The following is a 15981-nucleotide window of genomic DNA, read 5'->3' on the forward strand; positions in this document are numbered from 1 at the left end:
AATACTAGATAAATGGGCAAGTGAAAAGGCACTCCATGTTACAATTTAGTAGGAACTAAAGAGCGCTCTAGAATGTTTGGTAGCAACTTTGTATTATAATAACTTAGTATTGGGCATCGAGAACCGGTCCCTACTTGGAATCGTTATAAAAATTCAGATTATTTTCTTTCTTTCGTTTCTTTATCAATGGGGGCCGCCAAAATTGTTGTTGCATAGCCTGCCTACCCCTCTGGCACTGGGTAGTGTTGAATTGATTACTTCTATTGTTAGGGCCCAAGCCCTGAAAGGGCGCAGAGCCCTATTGTTCTTCCTCAGATTATTCTTTGTTTTTTTTTTTTTTTTGACTTCTCGGGTACTTTTGGGGCACTTAACATGCTCGAAAACTCTTGAAACTTCGCACGGGCGTCGGAATGCGCGGCCATCAGAGCCGGGCTGAAGCGGGTACCCGGGCGTGGCAGGGGGGCTCGACAGCGCCCCCTTAAGTGGGGTCTGAAAACTTGGTCCATATATCAAACACACTTGCACGTACATGTATGAAACTCGGTACACATATAGACCTCATCGGGCCAAACAACTTTCGTGCTCATAGTTATGCGTCAGCCCAACAGGAAGTGAGCTATAATCGGTTGTTCGGAAAACCCATGCTCTGGAATTTAATATACTCCTCCGAGGCCATTGTTTCGATCATCGCCAAACTCGGTCAGCATGAAGAGAACATATCCAGGATGCTAAATTGCGAGCGGATTTTTGATATCTCAAATGGTGTGGCCGTGGCGAAGCAACGAATTTATGGCGAGAAAAGGGAAACAGGAAGTGTGTTATAACTTGTGCAAACATTGACTGATTTGGATGAAACTTCAGCTGTGTGTTTGTTGTAAGAGGCCGATCACATGGATATGACTTTTGTGAGTCAAAGTTATAGCGCCACCAACTGGCAGCAGGAAGTGTGTCACTTTCAAAAATGCTTTGAATCACCATCTTATTTTCACCCCATTTACTTCAAACTTCATCAGTATAATGTGAAAACATGAGAGATAGAGACGTATGAAATGGATTCCTGAAATTTCAAATACTGTTGCCATGGCAACGTGTCAAAGTTTAATAATCTTTTGGCTGTTCTGAGGCTCTTAGCATGCTTGAAATTGCTTGAAACTGCTTGAAACTCAACACACACATCAGAGATGTCAGTCAGTACACATGGACAAAGCCTCAGAAACGGGCGGGGATGAGGGGCTCTCTAGCGCCACCTTTTGACAAAAGTGAAGGGCTTCGTTTCATCTACAATCACCAAACTCAGTATATATATTGACCTCATCGAGCCGGACAACTTTCTAATTTACAGTCATTAGCTCCGACCAACAGGAAGTCAGATATTTTGGTTTGAAGGTAAATTTTTGGTTAAATCGGGGTCTGAGTTTTTACGTTCTCCTCGTAGGCGTTTTATTCAATCTCCACCAAACTCGGTCAACATGAAACAAAGATACTGAAGATGCTAAAATGTGAACGGATATTGGATATCTCAAACGGTGTTTCCATGGCGAGGGATTAAATAAGGACAAAAAAGGGGAACAGAAATTCTCTGTCTGCTGCTCTCCCCTCAATGAACACAAGATGGCAGCATTGTATTAGTTTTGAAGCAGGATAAAAAAAAAACTTGTTTCTCTCTCTCCCTCTCTCTCTCTCTTGTTTGTGATTTATGAGGACACAAATTTGTATAATGACATGGGTATTACACTGGTATTACAACGTGTATGTGTGTGTGTTTAAAAACATACTAAAACAATGTTTTATTAAAATGTAACCAAATAGCTTTAAAATAATCATACTATTTTTCAGATCAATATATTTATTTTATTTAATATATTTCTTCTGAATATTTATTCTCTGTCTGCCCTCCCCTCACTAAAGGGTGGCAGTGTTGTGTTATTTTTTAAACTCTCTTTCTGTGTGTGTGTGTGTGTGTGTGTGTGTGTGTGTGTGTGTGTGTGTGTGTGTGTGTGTGTGTGTGTGTGTGTGTGTGTGTGTGTGTGTGTGTGTGTGTGTGTGTGTGTGTGTGTGTGTGTGTGTGTGTGTGTGTGCAGGCCCGTCGCGACAAGGCAGGCAAACCAAGCAATTGCTTGGGGCCTCGAGCTGGCCTGGGGCCCCAAGACAGCGACAGGTTAAGAATAAAATGAAACGACAAACTGTGTGAGCGCCCCATTGATAGTCAATGCAGTAAAGTGCAATGACGCTGTTATCGGGATCCCCCTTAAGGGGCCCCTCTCAGAAGTCGCTGACAGCAGCCAGCCAACCACGCGATCTCTGCTGCGGCAAAATACAAAATCTTCGGATTTTAAGCGGAATTTTATGCTTCAGGAAGCCAGAAAAGAAAATAGAGAAAGGAAGAGGAGGATAAGAAAAAACAAGATAGTGGTATGTGATAAATTACACTGGATAAAATAGCTCTACTTGTCTTGTACAAAAAAAGTGTAAGTTTGCAGCAGGTAGGCTAGCAAAAATATGTTTATGTTAGCTATCGTTACCTGCCTGACGGCAAATGCTGCTTGTAACGAACAGTTAGTGCAACTTTTTTTTCGAAAAGACGGAATGACATGAGATTGCTATAGCTTTGTAATAGGTTTTGATGAAAGTGGCATAGCATGCTCTACTAACTATTATTTATGCTATGCATAAATAACCTGGAATAGTTAATATAGCATGCTATATTAACAATTATTATAAACATTATTTAACCAGAAAGAGGCAGAGGAACATGATTTTTTTCATAGCTTATCTTAATGTGCTAGTGTCGGGATATATACGGTAGTGACAGTTTATGCAAATATGACATTATTTTTATGAGTTACCAATAGATCTTGAACAATTACTTTATTCTGTGGCAATTTTTACACTGTTACATTTTGAAGTACAGTATCAGGACAACCCACATGTTTGACTGGTACTGTTTACATGTTTTACTGGTACTGCCCACGTTTTACTGGTACTGTTTATTAACTATTTAACAAGGTATTATAGTCATCGGTTGCAACTTTATAATAACCATCTAGATAATGTTTATAGACAGTTTACAAAACAACTAGTAACCCTTAAGTATTCCCAAAGTGTTAGGAATATCTGGTCCGTCTATCTATGTAAAAGTAATGTTTATAGATGTTTAAAAAATGGTTACTTAAAGGTTTAAAAAAAATTTAATGATACAGTGGTGTTTTTTGCAAATGTTTTCAAATTTTATGCACAGTATATGCAACAACAGTATTTGCACTGTAAACCTTTTTATTAATATAAAGTGTAGGTGAACTTAAACTGTATGGCTATGCTGGTATGCTGTGTGTGTGTGTGTGTGTGTGTGTGTGTGTGTGTGTGTGTGTGTGTGTGTGTGTGTGTGTGTCAGTGTCCTATCTGTGTGGATGCGTCTCATGTCAGCTAATCAAGGGACACTGACACACACACACACACACACACACACACACACACACACACACACTCGACGCATAGATAGACTCGCGTCAGTTTCCTGCTCACATCGAGTTCTCTTTTGCTCTTGAACAAACAATAACACAGAGGATTGTGAGTATTCTCATATTCGAGTCTTAAATTAGTTAAATAACGTCTTAAATGAACTTAAAGAGTTGTGAGGAAATGAGATGCGCGGGACAGCGCGTGAGATCCACGGCTGTTCTTAAAGTGACAGTAGCACTGATGATGCCTGTCATTAATGTTCATCACAGAACAACGGGAACAGAGAAAATTGTAGCTTTAATGATGATTCATCTATATTTCATTTATTATTTATGCAGTTAAGGAAGGTTTGATAACTATTACATTTCTGTATAACAGGGAAGGCCATGGGTAAATATAACATTTATTATTTTGGTGATTTAGGTAAAATGGTTTTAAAAAAAACACAGCAGAACCACAGCGCATCTGATATGACTGGCATAACGCTGGCGAAGTTAGGGACCGTCTGCAAAGTTACATACAACATTGAAACGTGTATAACGTTACCAAACTTCACTAGCATTTAAAGAGAATGACAGTCATAAAACTGACTGTAAAGTGTTCATCTAGGTGTCAGGTATGATGCACACATTTTGATATTTAATAAAATAAACTGTCAAATCATATGGAAATATGGATATGCATTATTTCACTTGGATACTGTTTGGGCTCTAACACAAAATATGCTTGATTTAAATGCATCGTAGCTGAACACTGATGAGAATATTTATTGAGAATATATTTACAGAGATAATATTAGAGATTATATTTACGACAAATTATTATTATTTATGCGTTATGCGTTGCTATTGACGACGGCCATTAAGTAAAGAAATCCCACAGAATCTAGCTTAAAAAAGTGCTTAGAGCTGCTTTAGTTATTTGTTGTTTGTTTAATTTCAAATATAAAACTTGTTGAAATGTTTTAAGTGTGTGCATCTGTTCTTTTTGAACACTTTCATCTTGTTTGAACAAAACCGTGATAATATTGATAACCGTGATAATTTGGGTCACTATAATCGTGATGTTAAATTTCCATACCGTTTCATCCCTACTTTAGTGTGAATAAGTAAAAAAGAACTACAAACACCTTGAATTAAATACTGGCCTTCTGGACTTACAAAATTTTGAGCAGGAAAATATAACTTTTATTTATTTTATCCTATGATATTAAAATTAATCTAGATTTAAATTACATCATGGGTGTGGCTTGTGGTGATAGTGGCACCAGTTGCTGCGGTAAATGTGGCATATTCGAGCGATTCTAAAATATTCTCCTGTTTAAATGCATATTGCCTGCCGTGCACAGTTAAGCTGATGCCACCGGCGTGGCGGTGCCACCGGCTTGGGCCCGTCATCGCTGCTCGCAGCTTTAATTAGGGCTCAAGCCTGAAAGGGCGCAGAGCCCTATTGTTCTTCCTCAGATTATTCTTTTTAGGGCCCAAGCCCAAAGGGCGCAGAGCCCTATTGTTCTTCCTCTGTTTCTTATTATTATTATTATTATTATTTTATCGACTTCTCGGGCACTTTTGGGGCCCTTACCATGCTCAAAAACTCTTGAAACTTTGCACACACATCGGAATGCGCGGCCATCAGAGCCGGGCTGAAGCTGGTACCCGGGCGTGGCAGGGGGGCTCGACAGCGCCCCCTAAAGTGGTGTCTGAAAACTTGGTCTATATATCAAACACACTTGCACGTACATGTATGAAACTCGGTACACATATAGACCTCATCGGGCCAAACAACTTTCGTGCTCTAAGTTACGTGTCAGCCCAACAGGAAGTGAGCTAATATGGGTTGTTCTGAAAACACATGCTCTGGAATTTAATATACTCCTCCGAGGCCATTGTTTCAATTAGTGCCAAACTCGGTCAGCATGAAGTCAAGACACAGAGGATGCTAAATTGTGAACGGATTTTTGATATCTTAAACGGTTTGGCCGTGGCGAAGCAACGAATTTATGGCGAGAAAAGGTAAACAGGAAGTGTGTAATAACTTGTGCAAACATTGACTGATTTGGATGAAACTTCAGCTGTGTGTTCGTTGTAAGAGGCCGATCACATGGATATGACTTTTGTGAGTCAAAGTTATAGCGCCACCAACTGGCAGCAGGAAGTGTGTCACTTTCAAAAATGCTTTGAATCACCATCTTATTTTCACACGATTGACTTCAAACTTCATCAGTATAATGTGAAAACATGACAGATAGAGACATATGAATGAATTCCTGATATTTCAAATAATGCTGCCATGGCAACATGTCAAAGTTTAATAATGTTTTTGGCTGTTTGTGTGCCCTCCCCTCTATCACCAAAAGGGGGCAGTGTTGTATTATTTTTGAAACTCCCTTTCTCTCTCTCTCTCTCTCTGTGCTTGCTTATGTGATTTATGAGGACACAAATGTGTATGATGACATGGGTATTGGTATTACAACGTAGTGGTTAATGTGGACATGAACTATGACACTATATCACTACAGGACTCATTTTCTAAATGACATTTGAGTTCCAATTCTTATCACCTGACAGCCGTGATTTCATGTACTCATTCAGACAGAACTCTTTTTTTAAAACAGAGGAGTGTGAGTGTGTTTTCTATACATGTGCTTTACAGAAGGTCATGTGCTGTGTTTGCAAAGATCACTTTTGACACATTTGTCTTTAAATTCATTATTTACTGACATAGTTCAAATTTATTTTTAAAAAAAATTCACATTATTTTCTACAAGTGTCTGTTTATAAGTGTCTTTTTTTCACAGAAAGTTTTTGTTTGAACGTGAATATTTGTATAATTCAGGGTCTGAGTTTTTACGTTCTCCTCGTAGGTGATTTTATTCAATCTCCACCAAACTCGGTCAACGTGAAACGGAAGCTTAACGCATTAAAAATATTTAACGCAAATAACACAGCGTCCGTTTTTATATCCATTTTTGCTTAGCGTTACATGATCACGCTCCTATTCATGTACATGCTTCCAAGCGCGACAAGACACAAGAGAGCGCGCTATATGCCAGTGTCCTGTCTGTGTGTGTGTTAGTGTCCTGTCTGTGTGTGTGTGTGTGTGTGTGTGTGTGTGTGTGTGTGTCCTGTCTGTGTGTGTGTGTATGTGTATGTGTGTGTGTCAGTGTCCTGTCTGTGTGGATGCGTCTCATGTCAGCTATTCAAGGGACACTGACACACACACACACACACACACACACACACACACTCGATGCATAGATAGACTCGCGTCAGTTTCCTGCTCACATCGAGTTCTCTTTTGCCTAGGGTTGCCAACTCTCACGCATTTGGCGTGACACTCACGCTTTCAGGCTCTGTCTCACGCTCTCACGCTGCCCAACTTAATCTCACGCCAAATTGCCAAACCTGCTTTTGATATTAAACAATGTCTAAGCTTTTACATTTTTTAAAGTTTTAATGCAAAATTCAAACAATAAATAGCGTTTTGGCGCTAATATGGCATAACAGTTAAAGCCAGAGTGTTGAAAAACCATACGGAGTTGCGACATGCTCTATCATCTCCCGGCGGCGCGCGCAGTCGTGCTTCACAGAAATCTCAATACTTCTAGCGCTGTGTCAATACATTTGAATGGCTTGATACACAACAGCTCCACTTTACAGGGGTTTGCAGCAAGTTTTGGTAAACAGTACAGCATAGTGTGCATTGATTATTACATCAACCATACAGGATCGTTTTATAATGGAGAGTAATGCAACAATGTTAACATGAATGTTAATGTTTTTTATTGTACTTAGCCTTCAGGTATTCACTAATTGGTCATACTCATACTAATTGATGGTCAAATGTGACCATACACCTTAACTATTTTTCAATTAAATAAATGTTCTATATTTTAGTTCAATAATATTTATTGAATATTTTGAGGAGATCTTTTGGTACTAAATACTAGTTGTGCAATATTTATTGTCAATAATGACCACTTAAAATATTTTTCTTCTAATATTTGTATTATTTATATTACAATTAGTATAGTAATAAGGTTAAATTAGAGAATTATTTTTCAAAGAGGCAAATTAGAGTCATTTTGTGGAGTCAGCCTGTCATTAATGTTCATCAAAGAACAACGGGAACAGAGAAAATTGTAGCTTTAATGATGATTCATCTATATTTCATTTATTATTTATACAGTTAAGGAAGGTTTGATAACTATTACATTTCTGTATAACAGGGAAGGCCATGGGTAAATATAACATTTATTATTTTCATTTATTATTTATTTATTCCATTTATTATCATTTATTATTACTATACTCTCCTTGAAGTTTACTTCCCGCTACTTTTTCCCTCTTCCTCCCAACCGCGGCTGCAACTGTCTTCTTCTTCTTCGATAGTAGCCTAAGCCAGTGTTTCCCAACCTTTTTTCAGTCATTTTATCATACGTTACGCTAGGGGTGTAACGGTACAGATTGCTCACGGTTCGCTTTGTATCACGGTTTAAGGTTCACCGTTTCGGTACGGTTCAGTATTTGCTATGTTCAGGGAAAAAAGGACTACTGTCAAATAAAACAAAAGAAAATAATAAGAACAAATCATTTAAATACAAGCAGCAGCACAAATAAATACTATTGAGCAAAGATACTAATAAAATAAACTATGCTTTTCAGGTTTTTCAGGTACGTCTAACATTAGTTTTCAGGTACAGAAATTGATCAAATGTAAAATAACATTGCATATATGACTGTATAAATTAAAGATTAATCCTATTAAACTTACAAACGTTATTCAATCAAGAGCAGTGAGTGATGCCCTTGTCTTTTGTTTGACATTAAACAGACAGCAGTAAAGGCTACTGCCCCTTTAAGACCTCGGATATGCGTCGTCTTTTCTGGACTGTATAAAGCTTACTTAAGCCATATACAGACTATGTCTGCTAGAATACTCATCAATATGTTGACATACTTTTTGCGTGAGTTTGTCCATTCAAGAGCAAGACTTGAAAGAGAACTCAATATTTGCGCGCTGAGAGACGTGTGCGCGCTCTCGGATGAGTGCACGGAAAATTTTCTCACAGTGCGCGCGACTTCTCATTTGCGTCTTCTGGCACTAAACCAGATAGTTGCGTGTTCTGAGTTAACACAATCAGAACGTAAAAATACGGGATATTTTACGGGAAAATACTAAAACGGGAAGACAGCGGGAAAAGAGCTAAAATACGTGAGAAACCCGGAAAAAACGGGAGGGTTGACAGCTATGGTGTGTGTGTGTGTGTGTGTGTGTGCGATATGTAGGCTTAGGGGTAGTGTAGGGGGATAGAATGTACAGTTTGTACAGTATACAAACCATTAAGTCTAGGGAATGCCATCTGCCTGTCTTTCCCCTTCCCCCTCTCTATCTGTGTGTGTGTGTGTGTGTGTGTGTGTGGGGGGGGGGGGGTCTCTCTCACCCTGTGAGTTTGTGTGTGTGCCTTTCTCTCAGTCCTTCCCCTCCCCCTCACTCTCACTCTATCATTGTGTGTGTGTGTGTGTGTGTGTGACTTTCTCTCTTGATCATAATTTAACCCTTTCATATAGGCTATCACAAATAACTATCACTTGAAATAAAAACGTCATGTGATGTGTTTGCCAAGATCACGTATGATGCACATGTCTTTAAATTAATTATTTACTGATATAATATAAATGTATTAAAACATAAATTTCACATGATTTTATAAAAGTGGCTATTTATAATAAACTTCCATAAAATGTAGACACGCATCTTACTCTTACCTGACACTGATATTAAAATCATCTTTGCAGTTTCTGTGATTTGGCTCCATTTATACATTTTTTATTAAAAAAATTTTATTGGACCACCCATATTGAAATTAAAGCATGTTTTATGGTGCATAAGATTGGTGCACAAATGGTAGCTAAGGTAGCTCAAAAACACATGAAGAGAAGTGTTAGAATAAAACAACATCAGCATTCGAATGGTATTCTGAACTCATTCCAATTTGACCTTTGACATAATCTGACATGAAATTCATATAAATTTAATTGATCTCATAGATGTGGCTGTTGTGGTTTGTGGTCATAGCAGCACCAACTGCTGCAGTTAATGTGGTGAATTCAGATGACTTTGACATAGTCCTTTTATGTTTTCCCATTTTAAATGCCTATTGCCTGCCGTGCACAGTTAAACTGATGCCACCGGGGTGGCGGTGCCACCGGCTTGGGCCCGTCATCGCTGCTCGCAGCTTTAATTCTTTTTATTTTTTTTTTTTTTATTTTTTTTTCCGACTTCTCGGGTACTTTTGGGGCACTTAACATGCTCGAAAACTCTTGAAACTTTGCACACACGTCGGAATGCGCGGCCATCAGAGCCGGGCTGAAGCTGGTACCCGGGCGTGGCAGGGGGGCTCGACAGCGCCCCCTAGAACGCGTTTAGAAACTTGGTCCATGTATCAAACACACTTGCACGTACATGTATGAATCTCGGTACACATATAGACCTCATCGGGCCGAACAACTTTCGTGCTCATAGTTATGCGTCAGCCCAACAGGAAGTGAGCTATTATGGGTTGTTCGGAAAACCCATGCTCTGGAATTTAATATACTCCTCCGAGGCCATTGTTTCGATCATTGCCAAACTCGGTCAGCATGAAGTGAACATATCCAGGATGCTAAATTGCGAGCGGATTTTTTATATGTCAAACGGTTTGGCTGTGGCGAAGCAACGAATTTATGGCGAGAAAAGGGAAACAGGAAGTGTGTTTTAACTTGTGCAAATATTGACTGATTTGGATGAAACTTCAGCTGTGTGTTCGTTGTAAGAGGCCGATCACATGGATATGACTTTTGTGAGTCAAAGTTATAGCGCCACCAACTGGCAGCAGGAAGTGTGTCACTTTCAAAAATGCTTTGAATCACCATCTTATTTTCACCAGATTTATTTCAAACTTCATCAGTATAATGTGAAAACATGACAGATAGAGACGTATGAAATGGATTCCTAAAATTTCAAATACTGTTGCCATGGCAACGTGTCAAAGTTTAATAATCTTTTGGCTGTTTTGAGGCTCTTAGCATGCTTGAAATTGCTTGAAACTGCTTGAAACTCAACACACACATCAGAGATGTCAGTCAGTACACATGGGCAAAGCCTCAGAAACGGGCGGGGATGAGGGGCTCTCTAGCGCCACCTTTTGACAAAAGTGAAGGGCTTCGTTTCATCTACAATCACCAAACTCAGTATATATATTGACCTCATCGAGCCGGACAACTTTCTAATTTACAGTCATTAGCTCCGACCAACAGGAAGTCAGATATTTTGGTTTGAAGGTGACTTTTTGGTTAAATCGGGGTCTGAGTTTTTACGTTCTCCTCGTAGGCGATTTATTCAATCTCCACCAAACTCGGTCAACATGAAACAAAGATACGGAAGATGCTAAAATGCGAACGAATATTGGATATCTCAAACGGTGTTGCCATGGCGAGGGATTAAATAAGGACAAAAAAGGGGAACAGAAATTGTCTAATATCTTGTAAAATCATATTTTGATTTCAATTAAATTAAGATTGTATGTTTGGTAATTGAATTTAGATTAATTTAAAATTACTATAATATTTTTCAGAAGAATATATATATTTTTTATAAATATTTATTTGAATAGTCTAATGTGCCTGCATGTGTGTGCTGCCCTTCCCTCAATGAACACAAGATGGCAGCATTGTGTTAGTTTTGAAGCAGGATAAAAAAAACCTTGTTTCTCTCTCTCTCTCTCTCTCTCTCTCTCTCTCTCTCTCTCTCTCTCTCTCTCTGTGTGTGTGTGTGTGTGTGTGTGTGTGTGTGTGTGTGTGTGTGTGTGTGTGTGTGTGTGTGTGTGTGTGTGTGTGTGTGTGTGTGTGTGTGTGTGTGTGTGTGTGTGTGTGTGTGTGTGTGTGTGTTTCTGAGGACATACATTTGTAGACATTTCATGTGTCCCCATACATATATTGTTCTCTTCGAGCCGGACAACTTTCTAATTTACAGTCATTAGCTCCGACCAACAGGAAGTCAGATATTTTGGTTCGAAGGTGAATTTTTGTGTAATTCAGGGTCTGAGTTTTTACGTTCTCCTCCAAGGCGATTTATTCAATCTCCACCAAACTCGGTCAACATGAAACAAAGATACGGAAGATGCTAAAATGTGTGTGTGTGTGTGTGTGTGTGTGTGTGTGTGTGTGTGTGTGTGTGGTACTGCGCCCCTCATGAATATTCGCTCCCGTTTATCGTAATGTCAGATTTTGTCAGACCACTGTGTACAAGTGCGTTTATTCAGGATAGAAACAGCACCTGAGAAAACATCTGTGATTTGGACCTGTTTGCAGCAACTATTAAAAGAAAGGTAAGTTAATCTGCAGTTTAATCGCTTGTGGCTAAGTTTGGCTTGTTTGTGCGTGTTTTATAAGCTCTTTTCTGCTCGTTTTGCAGTCAGAAAGCAGCTAGCGCCTGATGCTAACGGCGCTAGCATAGTCATTCTGATCCCAGACTGTCAGGAGAGAATCAGAGATGCTTGTAAGATTTAATTTGTTTTAGATTCCAATATAATTGTAAATAACTTATTTTGAGCACATAAATCAGTCTAGCCATCGTAACAATGCATTGTCATGACTACAGTCTGTGAAGGGGATACAGTATCCTGACATGCTACTGTTAAATATTACTGCAGTTTAACGTTAGCTTGGTTTAAAGTTATTATTTTTATTATATTATTATTAAGAAACAAAGCGATCAAGATATGCTTTTATTCCTCCTGAATGTAATAAAATATACTCTGTACCAATAGAACTGTAAGTATTAATTTTTATTATGAAAACAATCTTGCTGAAGAATGTCAAATTAAATGCAATGCTCATAATTATTGGTGTTTTTCTCTATTTCAGCAGACACATCAGATAATGGCTGAAATGAGAAAGCTCAAGCCACTGGAGGAGGCCGTAAAGTTTTCACTTCAGAGGAAAGAATGGTCTGATAGAGCTAAGTTTAAGTGAAAGAGCTACGGCTAACTTATCTTAAAATTTTCCACCCTGTTGATTCCGCCCTGTTAGATCTATAAACCTAACAGGGTGGACATTCTAATAGAATAAATCGTATTTAGTGTATATTGCAAATTCTATAAACACATATATGCATATATAAATATTATAAAACCATGTTATAGGTGCAGTGCCACACATTACTGATGGCAAATCATGCAGGACAATGAGGGAAAACTCCTCCACTGTTATGGTCTTCCACCCTGTTAGGCGAGTCATTTTTAAATAATAATTTGACTGCAACGTTAAATGTTTTGCATACTTATGTTTTATTTTGGGAGGTGAGGATCATTAACAGCATATACAATATATGTTTTTGAACACATTTTTTTATTATTTACCATCCTGTTGGCAAAAATGGGTACAAAAAGTACCTGTTCTTAATAATCAAGACATTCTATTCATCAATAATAGTTTTGTTATTGTTTCAAGAATTTAAAAAAATACCATGATGGCATAAGGGACATATACTATCCAAGAAAAACTTGTTATTGTTTAACATTAACATTTTGTGATAACTATGTATATGTCCCTAAAAGGGTGGAACATCTTCACGGCCCGTGTCTGAACAATGAATCTACCCATAATTATTATTTTTTTAGTCCCTGAGCTTGACCAATATGTATTCTGACTAGTTAAACATGTCACCATTTTGGTAGAATGCTAAAAACATGAAAATCATGTACTTTTTTTTCAAACATTTATGAAGCCAAAATGTTACCGCATACCAGGAATGACCCAGCTATAGTTTCTAACTGTGTTGCTATTTTGATTAGAAAAAAGAAAGACAAAAGTGAACATTAGCCTGCATGGTAGCCTAATGAGGTGCCGTCAATGGTCTTCCTTTGTAAATAAACCCTTATTGTAACAAATGATATAGTTAAACAATTACAAGAACTATATGTTAGATCTAAGGCTGAGAACAAGTTAGAAAGAGCTTTAAAATACGGACCTTCTTGAATTATTGAATAAACAATCCCCCCATAACCACGCCCCCAACAAAGCCCCGCCCCCTCTGGTGAGTACCGGCACTTTATTTTTTCCACTACAAGCACTGGCGTTGGTAATGGTACTCCTGGTTTACTGGAATGGGGTTCAATTCCCTACTGTGTCCTTGTTATTTTGTACCAACTACATAGAATGTAATAGTTTAATTACATTTAAACTAACTACACATTATATATACAAGTGTTCCCACAAATAAAGTATAAATCATGTAAATTACTACATGTAATATATGGTATTCTGAACTCATTATGATTTGACCTTTGACATCATCTGACATGAAATTAATTTAAATGTAATTGATCTCATAGATGTGGTCCTATATGTGATCCTATGACATTACAATTCATCTATATTTAAATTACATCATGGGTGTGGCTTATGGTCATAATTGCACCAGCTGCTGCAGTAAATGTGGCATATTCGAGTGATTTTTAAAATATTCTCCTGTTTAAATGCATATTGCCTGCCATGCACAGTTAAGCTGATGCCACCGGCGTGGCGGTGCCACCGGCTTGAGCCCGTCATCGCTGCTCGCAGCTTTAATTATTATTATTATTTTATCGACTTCTCGGGCACTTTTGGGGCCCTTACCATGCTCAAAAACTCTTGAAACTTTGCACACACATCGGAATGCGCGGCCATCAGAGCCGGGCTGAAGCTGGTACCCGGGCGTGGCAGGGGGGCTCGACAGCGCCCCCTAAAGTGGTGTCTGAAAACTTGGTCTATATATCAAACACACTTGCACGTACATGTATGAAACTCGGTACACATATAGACCTCATCGGGCCAAACAACTTTCGTGCTCTAAGTTACGTGTCAGCCCAACAGGAAGTGAGCTAATATGGGTTGTTCTGAAAACACATGCTCTGGAATTTAATATACTCCTCCGAGGCCATTGTTTCAATCAGTGCCAAACTCGGTCAGCATGAAGTCAAGACACAGAGGATGCTAAATTGCGAACGGATTTTTGATATCTTAAACGGTTTGGCCGTGGCGAAGCAACGAATTTATGGCGAGAAAAGGTAAACAGGAAGTGTGTAATAACTTGTGCAAACATTGACTGATTTGGATGAAACTTCAGCTGTGTGTTCGTTGTAAGAGGCCGATCACATGGATATGACTTTTGTGAGTCAAAGTTATAGCGCCACCAACTGGCAGCAGGAAGTGTGTCACTTTCAAAAATGCTTTGAATCACCATCTTATTTTCACACGATTGACTTCAAACTTCATCAGTATAATGTGAAAACATGACAGATAGAGACATATGAATGAATTCCTGATATTTCAAATAATGCTGCCATGGCAACATGTCAAAGTTTAATAATGTTTTTGACTGTTTGTGTGCCCTCCCCTCTATCACCAAAAGGGGGCAGTGTTGTATTATTTTTGAAACTCCCTTTCTCTCTCTCTCTCTCTCTCTCTCTCTGTGCTTGCTTATGTGATTTATGAGGACACAAATGTGTATGATGACATGGGTATTGTATTACAACGTAGTGGTTAATGTGGACATGAACTATGACACTATATCAGTACAGGACTCATTTTCTAAATGACATTTGAGTTACAATTCTTTTCACCTGACAGCCGTGATTTCATGTACTCATTCAGACAGAACTCTTTTTTTAAAACAGGAGTGTGAGTGTGTTTTCTATACATGTGCTTTACAGAAGGTCATGTGCTGTGTTTGCAAAGATCACTTTTGACACATTTGTCTTTAAATTCATACTGACATAGTTCAAATTTATTTAAAAAAAAAATTCACATTATTTTCTACAAGTGTCTGTTTATAAGTGTCTTTTTTCACAGAAAGTTTTTGTTTAAACGTGAATATTTGTATAATTCAGGGTCTAAGTTTTTACGTTCTCCTCGTAGGTGATTTATTCAATCTCCACCAAACTCGGTCAACGTGAAACGGAAGCTTAACGCATTAAAAATATTTAACGCAAATAACACAGCGTCCGTTTTTATATCCATTTTTGCTTAGCGTTACATGATCACGCTCCTATTCATGTAAATGCTTCCAAGCGCGACAAGACACAAGAGCGCGCGCTGTATGCCAGTGTCCTGTCTGTGTGTGTGTGTGTGTGTGTGTCAGTGTCCTGTCTGTGTGTGTGTGTGTGTGTGTGTGTGTCCTGTCTGTGTGTGTGTGTGTGTGTGTGTCAGTGTCCTGTCTGTGTGGATGCGTCTCATGTCAGCTAATCAAGGGACACTGACACACACACACACACACACACAAACACACACACACTCGACGCATAGATAGACTCGCGTCAGTTTCCTGCTCACATCGAGTTCTCTTTTGCTGTTGAACAAACAATAACACAGAGGATTTTGAGTATTCTCATACTGTCTTAAATTAGTTAAATAACGTCTTAAATGAACTTTAAAGAGTTGTGAGGAAATGAGATGCGCGGGACCGCGCGTGAGATCCGCGGTTGTTCTTAAAGTGACAGGA

At 38.6% G+C, this 15981-nt stretch overlaps 1 pseudogene across 1 annotated transcript in view; it reads right to left on the reverse strand.

Annotated features, from left to right (window-relative positions):
- Nucleotides 1–15981, reverse strand: part of LOC307125682 (ankyrin repeat domain-containing protein 34B-like) — a 407861-nt pseudogene that overhangs the window by 291725 nt on the left and 100155 nt on the right. The window lies entirely within an intron of this gene.

Source organism: Gobio gobio (genome assembly GCF_949357685.1).
Source record: "Gobio gobio genome assembly, chromosome: 4".
NCBI lineage: Eukaryota > Metazoa > Chordata > Actinopteri > Cypriniformes > Gobionidae > Gobio > Gobio gobio.